At 43.0% G+C, this 13,840-nt stretch overlaps 1 protein-coding gene across 2 annotated transcripts in view; it reads left to right on the top strand.

The window, feature by feature from the left end:
* Positions 1-13,840, top strand: part of LOC111957179 (KN motif and ankyrin repeat domain-containing protein 4) — a 48,231-nt gene that overhangs the window by 10,039 nt on the left and 24,352 nt on the right. Inside the window, exon 1 of one of the 2 annotated variants that reach the window (XM_023977927.2) lies at positions 7,263-7,695. The exons of the other annotated variant lie outside the window; for it this stretch is intronic. The gene's annotated coding sequence lies outside the window, so the exon portion shown is untranslated. Of the gene's footprint in view, positions 1-7,262; positions 7,696-13,840 lie in introns of those variants that run through there. 2 annotated transcript variants of the gene reach the window in all.

Below are 13,840 nucleotides of genomic sequence, written 5' to 3'. Positions count from 1 at the left end.
CCACCTCCAAATCGATCCCGCTCCAGAGTACAGGCCTCGGTGTAATGCTCATTCCTTCGACGATAAAAGCGAATCCGACCATCACCCCTTGTGAGACAAAAACGCGACTCGTCAGTGAAGAGCACTTTTTGCCAGTCCTGTCTGATCCAGAGATGGTGGGTTTGTGCCCATAGGCGACGTTGTTGCCAGTGATGTCTGGTGAGGACCTGCCTTACAACAGGCCTACAAGCCCTCAATCCAGCCTCTCAGCCTATTGCGGAAAGTCTGAGCACTGATGGAGGGATTGTGCGTTCCTGGTGTAACTCCGGCAGTTGTTGTTGCCATCCTGTACCTGTGCCGCAGGTGTGATATTCGGATGTACCGATCCTGTGCAGGTGTTGTGTGCAGCCACTGCGAGGATGATCAGCTGTCCGTCCTGTCTCCATGTAGCGCTGTCTTAGGGCGTCTCACAGTACAGGCATTGCAATTTATTGCCCTGGCCACATCTGCAGTCCTCATGCCTCCTTGCAGCATGCCTAAGGCACGTTCACGCAGATGAGCAGGGACCCTGGCATCTTTCTTTTGGTGTTTTTTCAGAGTCAGTAGAAAGGCCTCTTTAGTGTCCTAAGTTTTCATAACTGTGACCTTAATTGCCTACCGTCTGTAAGCTGTTAGTGTCTTAACGACGATTCCACAGGTGCATGTTCATTAATTTGTTTTTGGTTGCATTGATCAAGCAATGTGAAACAGTGTTTAAACCTTTTACAATGAAGATCTGTGAAGTTATTTGGATTTTTACGAATTATCTTTGAAAGACAGGGTCCTGAAAAAGGGACGTTCTTTTTTTTGCTGAGATTACGCTTCTGTTAGGCTAATTGACATCATTTGAGTCAATTGGGGTGTACCTGTGGATGTATTTCAAGGCCTACTTTCAAACTCAGTGCTCTTTGCTTGGCATCATGGGGAAATCAAAAGAAATCAACCAAGACCTCAGAAAACAAATTGTAAACCTCCACAAGTCTGGTTCACCCTTGGAGCAATTTCCAAACACCTGAAGGTACCACGTTCATCTGTACAAACAATAGTACACAAGTATAAACCCCATGGGACCACGCAGCCGTCATACGCTCAGGAAACGAGACGCGTTCCGTCTCCTAGAGATGAACGTACTTTGGTGTGAAAAGTGCAAATCAATCCCAGAACAACAGCAAAGGACCTTGTGAAGATTCTGGAGGAAACAGGCAACAAAAGTAATCTATATCCACATTACAACGAGTTCCTATATCGACATAACCTTGAAAAGGCCGCTCAGCAAGGAAGAAGCCACTGCTCCAAAAACGGCCATACAAAAGCAGACTATGATTTGCAACTGCAAATGGGGACAAAGAACGTTCTTTTGGAGAAATGTCCTCTGGTCTGATGAAACAAAAATAGAACTGTTTGGCCATAATGACCATCGTTATGTTTGGAGGAAAAGGGGAGGCTTTGCAAGCTGAAGAACACCATCCCAAATGTGAAGCAGGGGGGTGGCAGCATCATGTGTGGGGGTGCTTGCTGCAGGAGGGCCTGGTGCACTTCACAAAATGGATGGCTTCGTGAGGAGAAAATTATGTGGATATATTGAAGCAACATCTCAAGACATCAAGTCCAGGAAGTTAAAGCTTGGTCACAAATGGGTCTTCCAAATGGACAATGACCCCAAGCATACTTCCAAAATTGTGGCAAAATGACTTAAGGACAACAAAGTCAAGGTATTGGAGTGGCCATCACAAAGCCCTGACCTCAATCCTACAGAAACTTTGTGGGCAGAACTGAAAAAGCGTGTGCGAGCAAGGAGGCCTACAAACCTGACTCAGTTACACCAGCTCTGTAAGGAGGAATGGGCCAAAATTCACCCAAATTATTGTGGGAAGCTTGTGGAAGGCTACCCGAAACGTTTGACCCAAGTTAAACAATTTTAAGGCAATGTTACCAGATACTAAATGAGTGTATGTAAACTTCTGACCCACTGGGAATGTGATGAAAGAAATAAAAGCTGAAATAAATCACTCTACTATTATTCTGACATTTCACATTCTTAAAATAAAGTGGTAACTGAACTAAGACCTACATTTTTACTAGGATTAAATGTCAGGAATTGTGAAGAACTGAGTTTAAATGTATTTGGCTAAGGTGTGTGTAAACTTCCGACTTCAACTGTAATTCCTAAAAAATGCTTCCAGTCTCAGTGTGGCTAAGTAACCACAAGGCCACAGAGTTGTTCACATACAGTACATATACATAATACTTTTGTGGGTGTGGATTCTAGTAAAGAAGTTGTGATTGGCCCTTCTTGTTGAAAAAGGCCAGCTGTGTTTAAGGGTCTGTGAACTTCCGATCAAGGGGAGGCATCCGCATCATAGAGGACTATACCAACACTGTCAATATGTAACCGATAACCACAGTGGCCTACAGTAGCATAGAGTTACATAATGCACATCAAATATGGAGTCTGCTGTGACTGTCAAACCCAATGGCACCTACCTATTGATTGTGTATCACTTCCAATAGAATTTCTATTTTCAGTTTTCTATTTTCACACTACGCTATTGATACTTACTAAATGTGGGTTGAAAAGTTGCCCACAAATATCATCACAGTAACCTAAAGCCTCAATTATAAAGGCTCATATAGTAGATGCTTAAAATAAATTATACAGCATTATATCTGCAGGCGTTAGGTAAAGTGTTACCAGTATCACATGTAAACCTTGTAAAAGCAACAATCTCCCCGATTGAACATCTTCTACACCGGCTAATCCCAAACTGGGGTGCACGCTTATGCCGTCGGGGGTTACACCAAATAAAAATGTGATTCACATTTTCAAACAGTCCATTTACATTTTCCAACGGGGTTATACATTTGGGTGAGGTGTTTTTCTCGCCTGAGTCGCCTTGTTTCACTGCCAAAAATCAAATGAAACCATCTACAGTAGTGTTCAGCGAAATAACAACACAATCTAATTAACCGTTACGCTCTCACGGGAATTCCACTAATGGTCCGTACATAGCCAAATGTAGCTGCTGCTTATTCTGATTGCTCGAAAATTGATAAATGGTTGAAAAAAGTAAGGCCCGCCGCATCCATAGAGACACATACCAGCTCTACTGGTAATACTGCTACTACCAGCAGTACTACACCTGCACCTGTCAATGACACAAGTTGTTCTGCTTCCACGAGCACATCCAATGCTTGCATCAGTAATTCTACATTTGTTGTTAGACCAGCTAGCATGGACACTGACYGTTGTGAATCTGATGCAGCCGAAGAGCTACTGCCCCCTTACCTGGGAAAGCACCGAACAACAGACAGGGACGTTGGACCATCAAAGAGGTGAAAATATGATGAGAACTACATTGATTTGGGGTTCACTTATATAGGGAGTAGTGCCTTTCCTCGGCCACAGTGTGTTATATGTGCAAAAGTACTATCTCACAACTCGATGAAACCTTCACTCTTGGGCAGACATTTAGAAACGAAAAGTTCCCATTTGAAAAATAAGCCACGGGAGTTTTTTGAGTGAGAATTAAGACGACTTTCGAGTAGTAAGACATGRATAAAAGCAACAGATACCATTAATTAAAAGGGGCTAGAAGCGTCTTATGTGGTGAGCTACTGAGTGTTTAGGACAGGCAAGCCCCATACTATTGTGGAGGACTTAATTCTTCCTGCTGCCGTGGATATGGCTGGGACAGTGCTGGGGGAAAAGGCCCCAAAAACTATACAGACAATGTCTTCATCAAACAACACTGTTTCACGAGGCATCAGTGACATGGCAGGAGATGTTTTGAAACAATTACTGCTTCGCATACAAGCCAGTGAATTCTATGCGTTACAGCTGGATGAATCAACAGATGTGGCGGGCCTGGCACAGCTGCTGGTATATGTCCTTTACGTTTATGGGGGGTCAATTAAGGAAGACATCCTCTTCTGCAAACCACTGGAAACCAGGACAACAGGAGAGGATATTTTTAAAGTACTGAACAGCTTTGTGACATCAAATGGACATTGGTGGTCAAGATGTGTTGGTATCTGTACTGATGGCACAAAAGCCATGACAGGGAYACATAGTGGAGTGGTAACGCGCGTGCAAGCAGTTGCTGCTGACGCCACTTGGGTACACTGCAGCATCCACCGAGAGGCTCTTGCTGCCATGGAAATGCCTGACAGCTTGAAAGACGTTTTGGACACTACAGTGAAAATGGTTACRCTTGTTAAAGCAAGGCCCCTGAACTCTCATGTATTTTCTGCATTATGCTTTTACAACATACAGAGGTGCGCTGGTTATCAAGGGGCAAAMAATTGATTTTTTTGTTGTTGAGAGACTCAAGTTTTCTTTACTGACCATAATTTTCACTTGTCTGACCGCTTGCATGATGACATGTTTCTCACACAACTGGCCTATCTGGGTGATGTTTTTTCTTGCTTGAATGATCTGAATCTACGATTACAGGGATTCTCCGTAACTATATTCAATGTGCTGGACAAAATTAAGGCTATGATTAAATTGGAGCTCTTCTCTGTCTGCATTAACAAGGACAACACACAGGTCTTTCCATCATTGTATGATTTTTTGTGTGCAAATTAACTCAAGCTTATGGACAATGTCAAATGTGATATATCGAAGCACATGAGTGACCTGGGTGCGCAATTATGCAGGTACTTTCCCGAAACGGATGACACAAACAACTGGATTCGTTATCCCTTTCATGCCCTGCCTACAGTCCACTTACAAATATCTGATCAAAAGAACCTCATCGAAATTGCAACAATTTAATCAGAAGCCACTGCCAGATTTTTGGATTGGGCTGCGCTCAGAGTATCCTGCCTTGGCAAATCGTGCTGTTAAGACACTGATGCCCTTTGCAACCAAGTACCTATGTGAGAGTGCATTCTCGGACCTCACTAGCATGAAAACTAAATACAGGCACAGACTGTGTGTGGAAAATGATTTAAGACTGAGACTCTCTCCAATACAACCCAACATTGCAGCGTTATGTGCATCCTTTCAAGCACACCRTTCTCATTAACCRGTGGTGAGTTATTCACAATTTGTGATGACCAACTAAGGTTTAATATGTAAGATGGCTAAATAAAGAGCAAAATMATTTATTATTATTTTTTGTGCCCTTGTCCTATAAGAGCTCTTTGTCACTTCCCACGAGCCGGGTTGTGACAAAAACTCATACTCATTCTTATGTTTAATAAATGTAGGCTTACAATGATGGCAAAAAAACAACATTTGAGTGTGCGCTGACCCTGGTGCTAGAAGGGGTACGAGGCTGGAGGTTGAATGTTTGAAGGGGTACGAGGCTGGAGGTTGAATGTTTGAAGGGGTATGGGACTATAAAAAGTTTGGGAACCACTGTTCTACACTAACCCTTGGGATATTGTTTATATAGATAGATGGTTTTAACTACTAACCTTGGTTACAACTTTATGTGATGATCACCTTTCACCASTAGAGGGCATTCTTGGCAAATGAACAAGAGAGGCAAAAGGGGAAAGTTTACATTGAAAATACATGTATAGTAGACAGAACAAGGATTTGTACAGGTAAAAACAAACCTCTACATAATTTGCTGTCTTGGTACAAATCAAAAGATAATGATCTTCAACTAGCCTACATTAGCACTTAAAAGGGATAGTTCACCCAAATTACATATTGGTTTCCTTACTCTGTAAGCAGTCTATGGACTAGGTATGACAGCAGTCCATGCTTTGGTTTTGTTTACCTGGCCACTGTTTCAAATGGTAACTTTTTAGTATTTCTGGCACAAATCCAATGCAAGTCATTGGTGCTTACACTGAGTATACCAAACATTAGGAACACCTTCCTAATATTGAGTTGCACCCCCTTCATCAGAGTATGGACTCTACATACAAGGTGTCGAAAACGTTCCACAGAGATGCTGGCCCATGTTGACTCCAATGCTTCCCACAGTTGTGTCAAGTTGGCTGGATGTCCTTTGGGTGGTAGACGATTCTTGATACATAAGGAAAACTGTTGAGTGTGAAAAACCCATCAGTGTTGCAGATCTTGACTTAAACAGGTGAGCCTGGCACGTACTACCATACCCCATTCAAAGGCACTTAAATGTTTTGTCTTGCTGAATGGGACACACACAATCCATGTCTCAATTGTCTCAAGGCTTAAAAATACTTATTTAACCTGTCTCCTCCCCTTAATCTACACTGATTGAAGTGGATTTCACAAGTGACAGCAATAAGGGATCATAGCTTTCACCTTAATTCACCTTGTCAATCTATGCCATGGAAAGAGCAGGTGTTCTTAATGTTTTGTATACTCAGTGCATATTAGCATTTTCACACTTCATGTGCAAATCATGTCCAAGTACCTTCCAATGCAATCAATTTTTAAATACTTTAGAATTTCTTCTCTTTATACTGTAGCTGCCATAACCAACTAAGGCAGCTCTGAGTTTTCTGTTGTGTACACTGCAGTATGTGGTCAGTCAGCAGTGCTTTTTTTTTTTTTTGCCCTCAGTAAAACCACAATCCCTTTCGGAGTCAGTGGTCTGTGTGTGTAATGGAAAATGAGCCTTTCTTCGCTAATTCCTTTTCCATCCGTGTTATGAACATGGCGAATGTGAAATGCCGTGGTCATGGCTCTGTGGGTATCTCTTTCTGCTTCATGGAATTCTGAATGTTATTTTGAGTAAGTCAATAAGATGTGTCGTTAGTTTGTGCACAGGCTGCAAACTTGTTTAAATATTTCAATTTTTTTAGGGGTACATTCTTCCTCTATTGCTGCTTGGATTATATTTATCTTGGCCTGAGAAGATTGCCCCACTTCACAAACAACACACACTCACACACACACACACACCCCTCTTAATTGCTCTAGCAAACAGTAGCTTGGCGGAAGGAGGGGTCATAGGGCTGGTTTTTGACAGTAATGACCTTACGACAAGGGGACGATTGTAGCATTGTGTAGAGGGGGTAGACAGTATGGTGGTCATGGGGGAAAAGGGGACTCATGAAGAATGAGAGGTATGTCCTGTGAATTGCCCCCCACATCTCTGCCTCCTTGTTATTTTCTTGATTGTAAAGGGTGGTCACAGTCCACATAACAGAGGATACGTTTACACCAGTTGCCTGTGTGTATGTGTGTCCATGCATATGTAGTAGTGCCATTAGCTGAGTTAAAAAAGAACTGTGTGGTGTGTGAGTATTTTCATGCACAAAAGTGGCATTACTTGAGTTAAAAAATAACCCTCACTGACAACCGAGGGGAGTTTATTTTGAAAACCCACTACCAGCTGCCAGGGTGTGGGGTGAGCTGCTTTGAGTAAGGGGCCCCACCTGCATGCTCCTATTGGTCGATATCCTATGACATGGGTGTGGCCGCTCTGTGTGGGCCCCCACCCGCAGTCTCATTGGACAGAGGGAGAAAGTCATGCTCTGAAACCCCTCCCCACTGCTCTTTACACACAACAACAACACCGCTTGTGCTATGAGAGGATTCCAAAGAGGTATTTGCCAAGCAGCCACGGCATCCCACTCTCCCTGATGGTACCTCCTTCTAGGAGAGAGACAGACAGGCAGGGCTGAGATGAGAGAGAAGTGACTGGAGAAGTACTGGAACTCAGACTGGAGTGGATACTCTGACACACTCACATCAGGTTACAGTGGAGAACACCAGAATTGTTAAAGGTAAGAGAAAGTTCCTTTTTCTTCTATTTCTCTGCTAGTTGAATGTACTGTTATTGTCCGTGGGTAAAAGTTGGTCATTCAAATAAGAATGGGTCGTTTTAATCTTAGAACTGAATAGATAGGAAAGTGTTATTTAGTAGTCTGAACAAATCAGGCATACAGGTTGGATTTGGTGCACTTAATGACCATCTGATAGACATCTGCACTCTTAGAAAAAAAAGGGGTCCTCAGCTGTCCCCATAAGAAAACCCTTTTTGGTTTCCAATTAGAACCCTCTGTGGAAATGGTTCTATTTTGAACCCAAAAGGGTTCTACTGGAGACAAAAAAGGTTATTCAAAGGGTTCTCCTATTGGGACAGCCAAATAACCCTTTAAGGTTCGAGAGAGCACCTTTTTTTTCTAAGAGTGTGACCTCTAAAAATTGATTGTCTATCACACATGCATTACCTCTCAACCCCTCACACACACACATATAAACTCACTCACTCACTCACTCACTCACTCACTCACTCACTCACTCACTCACTCACTCACTCACTCACTCACTCACTCACTCACACTCTGTTTTGGCCCAAGCATTTAAAAAACCATGCTGTTTTTCCCTCCCTGCGTGAAAGCCCCACGGGCAGCTTTTATCCTATGGACTTATGTCCTGCACACGGAGCGGAGATTGAGACCCTGTTGCTGTTGGAGAGACACCAGGACAGAACAAACTGGATGGAGCGATAGAGAGAAAGTGTGTGCGAGAGAAAGACACAGAAAGAGAGAGAGAGAGAGTTGGGAGGAGAGAGAGAGAGGGGTTAGGTGGAGGGAGTTGGGAGTCATAGAAGTTGGCTTTAGTTTCTAAAACCAAGTCCAAATAGAAGACAAGGAATGAGGCTATGGGCTGGAAAAACCACACAGTCAGCGTGTCCATACTGGAGGAAGAAAATATCCCTTTTTTAAAGAACAGAACACGGAGAGAGAGAGAGAGAGAGAGAGTTAAAGACAGACACATGCTGTAGACATACATGTAAATGGTTATTGAGAACTTGAGAAGGGCCCACAGGATGCCATAGGATATCCAATTCATCCAAGTCACTGCCCCCTCCAGTTGTAGAGTGTGTCCCAAATGGCACTGTATTCCCTATATAGTGCACTACTGTCGGCCAGAGCCATTCTCGAGTCCGCAGCACTTTGTAAGTAGCACTTTGGGTTTGGGAAAAAGTGCATCGCAAATAAGAGGCATACACGTCACCATCACAGTTGACGAGAGAGAGAGAGAGAATCATCTGATCTTAGCAGAATAATCAGTCCAGGAACAGCTGAAAAAATTGGTAGTCTTCATGTTCATGATAGCGGTATATTTTCCACAACATTCTTCACAAAGCTTATATCAGAGCCCAATTCCCAAGGCTGAAAACTCTGACCTCTTTGTTTAAGTGTAGCCACGTCAAGGTAGCCTGATCCCAGATGTGTTTGTGCTTGCCAATTATGGTCATTGTCACATAGATAGGTGTTGGCAAGACAGCACAAATAGATCTGGGACCAGGCTAACTTCGAGGTGTTCCAGGAACATCAATCCAAAACAATGTGAGTATGTGCCCAAACTAATATCTAAAATGTGATATTCTGCAGCAGAGGCCTCAATGTTTTAGAACATATCTTCTTGAGGCCTCAATGTTTTAAAACATGTCTTCTTAGTGAGGCTACCGTTTTAAGTGTCATGTGTTCAAATTTAATTTGTCGTTTGTAGTCAAGAATGCTGTGGACGGAGATGTTTGGATTGCAAAGTTTATCATGATGTGAGGAGGCTGTGTGAGGAAGAAGGCTACATTTATCCCCAGGACAGGGCAGTGGTGGGAACAGGAAGAAACAAAGCCCTGAAATTGGCCGCAAAATGGCTGTCGAACAAAATATTGACACTTCCTTCTTCTAAGACCTTTAAAATGGGAAAAAGGCTTTAGGAGGATAAATAGGGTGCCTTGACCTGGAAAAGTCCCGAAAATATGAACATAGTGAAAGCTCAGAGTACTCTAACCTGGTCTCAGATCTGCTTGTGCTGCTATGGTCCATAAAACTTGACAAGGTAACAAACAGATCTGGGATCAGGCTAAAAGTACTGAAGTTCATATATTTGAGGTAGCTTACTCTAGGTTACAGTTGGATGGGGCTTATGTGGGGAAAGTGAATATTTTTCCTTTTGTTTCTCCCAAATGAGTTTCCTGTGAGGTAGGCCAGTCGCTCTAAGCAGTGACAATTAAAATGTGTGCCATGGAAATGTGGAGAGGTTTAGGGTAGGACTGTAACCGATTGTGCTATATTCTATCCTCTGTGGTGAGCCGGTGGGGAATAAGTGTGTGTGTGTGTCTGTGTGAGTGAGTGAGTGAAGGAGTGAGTGTCTAGCTGTCTCTCTGTCCGTCTCAAAATTACCATAAACGTACCCACTGATACCCTATTAACATGAATGTAAACCAATCAGGTACTGTGTTTGCACTATGGAGTTCAATCTCAAGAGCAATTAACACAACGCTTATCAATGCCTGCCTGTTTTATCATGATGCCGTTGAGCGATTGAGATGATCATAGCAACAGCTGCTGTCGTGTTGATGTGACTCAACGTTGGAATGTCTAGCTATGTGTAACGGACATGAGTTGGTCATGGTTGCTCATGGTCACGTGATGAGGTAGCCCACCTGCGACTTAAAAATCAGTGTCGGCCCTTTGCCCTAGGGAGAATTTCATTTTGGTCTAATGGTCAAGACGTTGGTTTCTCCTGTGGCAGTCCTGGGTTCATATCCTGCCGGGTACATGTACACGACAGTAAAAGTTATGGTTATGTCTGTAGCAATACACCACAGTTAAAGTGTTGTATGTAGCTATGCACCATAGTGTGAACAATTCAGGGGGCAGCGTACCGTTAAGCCAAGAGGTTTGAACCCCTTATTGAGGTTGATAGGTGTTGTGTTAAAGGGCAATTTCACCCTGGGGGAATCTGGGCTTGTTTTCGTTATGTCCGAGGCATTTCTAGGACAGCGAGATGTGTTTCATCTCACTGATTTGTATTCTGGCCCCTGTCCCTCCCACAAGGCGTTTTTWAAAAAAGGAGGCCAACACTAACAACAACAATCCTTTGGGCAAAACTGAAAGAACTGTCCAGACGCAATMGCTTCAAGTGATTCCTCTTATCAACATGAATTCAACCATGGAGCACTTTATGATGTTCTATTAGCTACATGGTGACATCCAACCATACATGTTTCAACCGGAATATAGSGAAGAGGATTCTAAACAAAGAGTTGGCTAGCTAACGTTTAGCTACAGCTGATGCCAGCACCAAGAGAGCAGATGACGGTGCCTAGCTATTAGTTATTGCCAAGTTATTTTTCCTGCATGCCACCTAGCTAGCTAGCAAAATGTAGTTTATCTACTGAAACCCATACTGTATTGCTGSCTGACATACTACTGTGTTGCAGTGGGGAGAAATCAAATAATTTTTATGTTTGCTAACTTGGCTATGTAGCTATCTAAACAACTACCGGTAGCTATATCTATGACTAAAAATAGAAGAGATTTACAATTGGAGATATTTTGTATCTTGATTGTAAAACCTCTTCTCTTTTTTAGTTGTAGATATGGCTACAGCAAGCTACAACATTAAAACCAGCCAACTAAAGCTAGGTTCACCAGCAAACGTTACCAGGCTGTATCACATCCGGCCGTGATTGCGATTCCTATAGCGCGGCGCACAATGGCCCAGCATTGTCAGGACATTGTAAATAAGAATTTGTTCTTAACTGACTTGCCTAGTTAAATTAAGGTACAATTTAAAAAAATCTAAACAGATGTAAATAACAATTATTGTATATCAAGCTAGCTAGATAAGTTTAGTAGCAAACAGTGAGGAGATACAACAATACAACAATTTACTGTTGTATTTAGAAAATGTGCCACGCTGCCATCTTGTCTATTTCAAGTCTTCTCTCATTTATCGAGACAGGTCTGTGTCATCAAGACATGCAACACTTTGGGGTTGACACCCACTTGTCTTGATCAATGAGAGAAGACTTGAAATAGACAAGATGGCGACAAAAATCTTTGAGTAAATCACAATGTCTTGTGTAACAATCTGTAGCTACATTTCTCTGCACTTGTGTGTGTCTACACCTGAGACACACTCGGACACACTGAACAGTACCTCACTGTTCATACAATTTATTTGGTATGTTACTTTTATCATATAACATTCTTGTTGAATACCCAGTTCTCTTGAGTTAGCGATAAAAAGTGTACACTCRCCTCTATTTGAGATTTTGACTCAGCCATACTAGCTGCATTTACACAAGCAGCCCAATTCTGATATTTTTCCCACTAAGTGGTCTTAATCACATCAGATCTTTTTCAGAACTGATCTGATTGGTCACGACCAATTAGTGAAAAAAACAAAACAGAATTGGGCTGCCTGTGTAATTTCTGCACAAACMGTCAGAAACCATCTCAGGGAAGCTCATGTGTGTGCTTGTCATCCTCACCAGGTTCTTGACCTGACTGCAGTTCGGCGTCGTAACCGACTTGGTAGACAGCGTGTATGGCGTTGTGTGGGCGAGCGGTTTTCTGATGTCAACGTTGTGCCCCATGGTAGCATAAAGTATGGACACCGAACACAAACTTTCAGCATGATTAAAAAAAAAAGAAATCACATTTATTTAACCAGGTAGGCCAGTTGAGAACAAGTTATCATTTACAACTGCGACCTGGCCAAGATAAAGCAAAGCAGTGCGACAAAAACAACAACACAGAGTTACACATGGGATAAACAACCGTACAGTCAAAACACAATAGAAMAATTTATGTACAGTGTGTGCAAATGTGATAAGTTTAGGGAGGTAAGGCAATAAAAAGGCCATAGTGGTGAAATAATTACAATTTAGCATTAATACTGGAGTGATAGATGATGATGTGCAAGTWGAGATACTGGGGTGCAAAAGAGGGGGAAAAAAATAATAACAATATGGGGATGAGGTAATTGGGTGTGCTATTTACAGATGGGGTGTGTACAGGTGCAGTGATCGGTAAGCTGCTCTGACAGCTGATGCTTAAAGTTAGTGAGGGAGATATGGGTCTCCAGCTTCAGTGATTTTTGCAAATCTTTCCAGTCATTGGCAGCAGAGAACTGGAAGGAATGGCGGCCAAAGTAGGTGTTGGCTTTGGGGWTYACCYGTGAAATATACCTGCTAGAGCGCTTGCTACYGGTGGGTGTTGCTATGGTGACCAGTGAGCTGACAAGGAGGAGCTTTATCTAGCAAAGACTTATAGATGACCTGGAGCCAGTGGGTTTGGTGACGAATATGTAGCTCTATCTGAGAAGTAGTTAGTGAACCAGGCAAGGCAGTCATGTAGAGAAAAAAAGGCTGTTGAGTCTGCCGATAAGAATGCGTGATTGACAGAGTCGAAAGCCTTGGCTGCACAGTATTGTTTTTTATCGATGGTGGTATGATATCGTTTAGGACCTTGAGCGTGGCTGAGGTGCACCCGTGACCAGCTCGGAAACCGGATGCATAGCGGAGAATGTAAGGTGGGATTCGAGATGGTGGTGATCTGTTTGTTAACTTGGCTTTCAAAGACTTTAGAAAGGCAGGGCAGGGATGGATATAGGTCTGCAACATTGTTGGTCTAGAGTGATCTCCTTTTTTGAAGAGGGGATAGCGGCGCTTTGCCAATCTTTAGGAATCTCAGCGTCAAAGGAGAGTTGACAGCTATAAAGGGGGTTGCGAAATGGGGTGAGACATGAAGGGGGGGAATAATTTTAGGAAGAGAGGGTCCAGATGTGTTAGCCCAGCTGATTTGTTGTTATCCAGATTCTGCAGCTCTTTCAGGACATCAGCTTGTCTGGATTTGGGTGAAGAGAAGCGGGGGCGGGGGGGGGGGCTTGGGCCAGTTGCTGCGTGGGGTGCAGAGCGGTTGGCTGGGGTTGGGGTAGCCAGGTGGGAAAGCGTGGCAGCCGTAGAGAAATGCTTATTGAAATTCTTGATTATGGTTGTCTGGATTTATCGGTGGGTGGAGTGTTTCTAGCCTTTCCTTGCTGAGAGCAGGAGCTCTATTCTCCATGGAACTTTACAGTGTCCCAAACCTTTTGGAATTAGTGCTGCAGGATGCAAATTTTGGT

The sequence above is a fragment of the Salvelinus sp. IW2-2015 genome, linkage group LG32 (assembly GCF_002910315.2).
Source record: "Salvelinus sp. IW2-2015 linkage group LG32, ASM291031v2, whole genome shotgun sequence".
NCBI classification, from domain to species: Eukaryota; Metazoa; Chordata; class Actinopteri; order Salmoniformes; family Salmonidae; genus Salvelinus; species Salvelinus sp. IW2-2015.
This window is presented reverse-complemented; position numbering and strand designations above follow the sequence as displayed.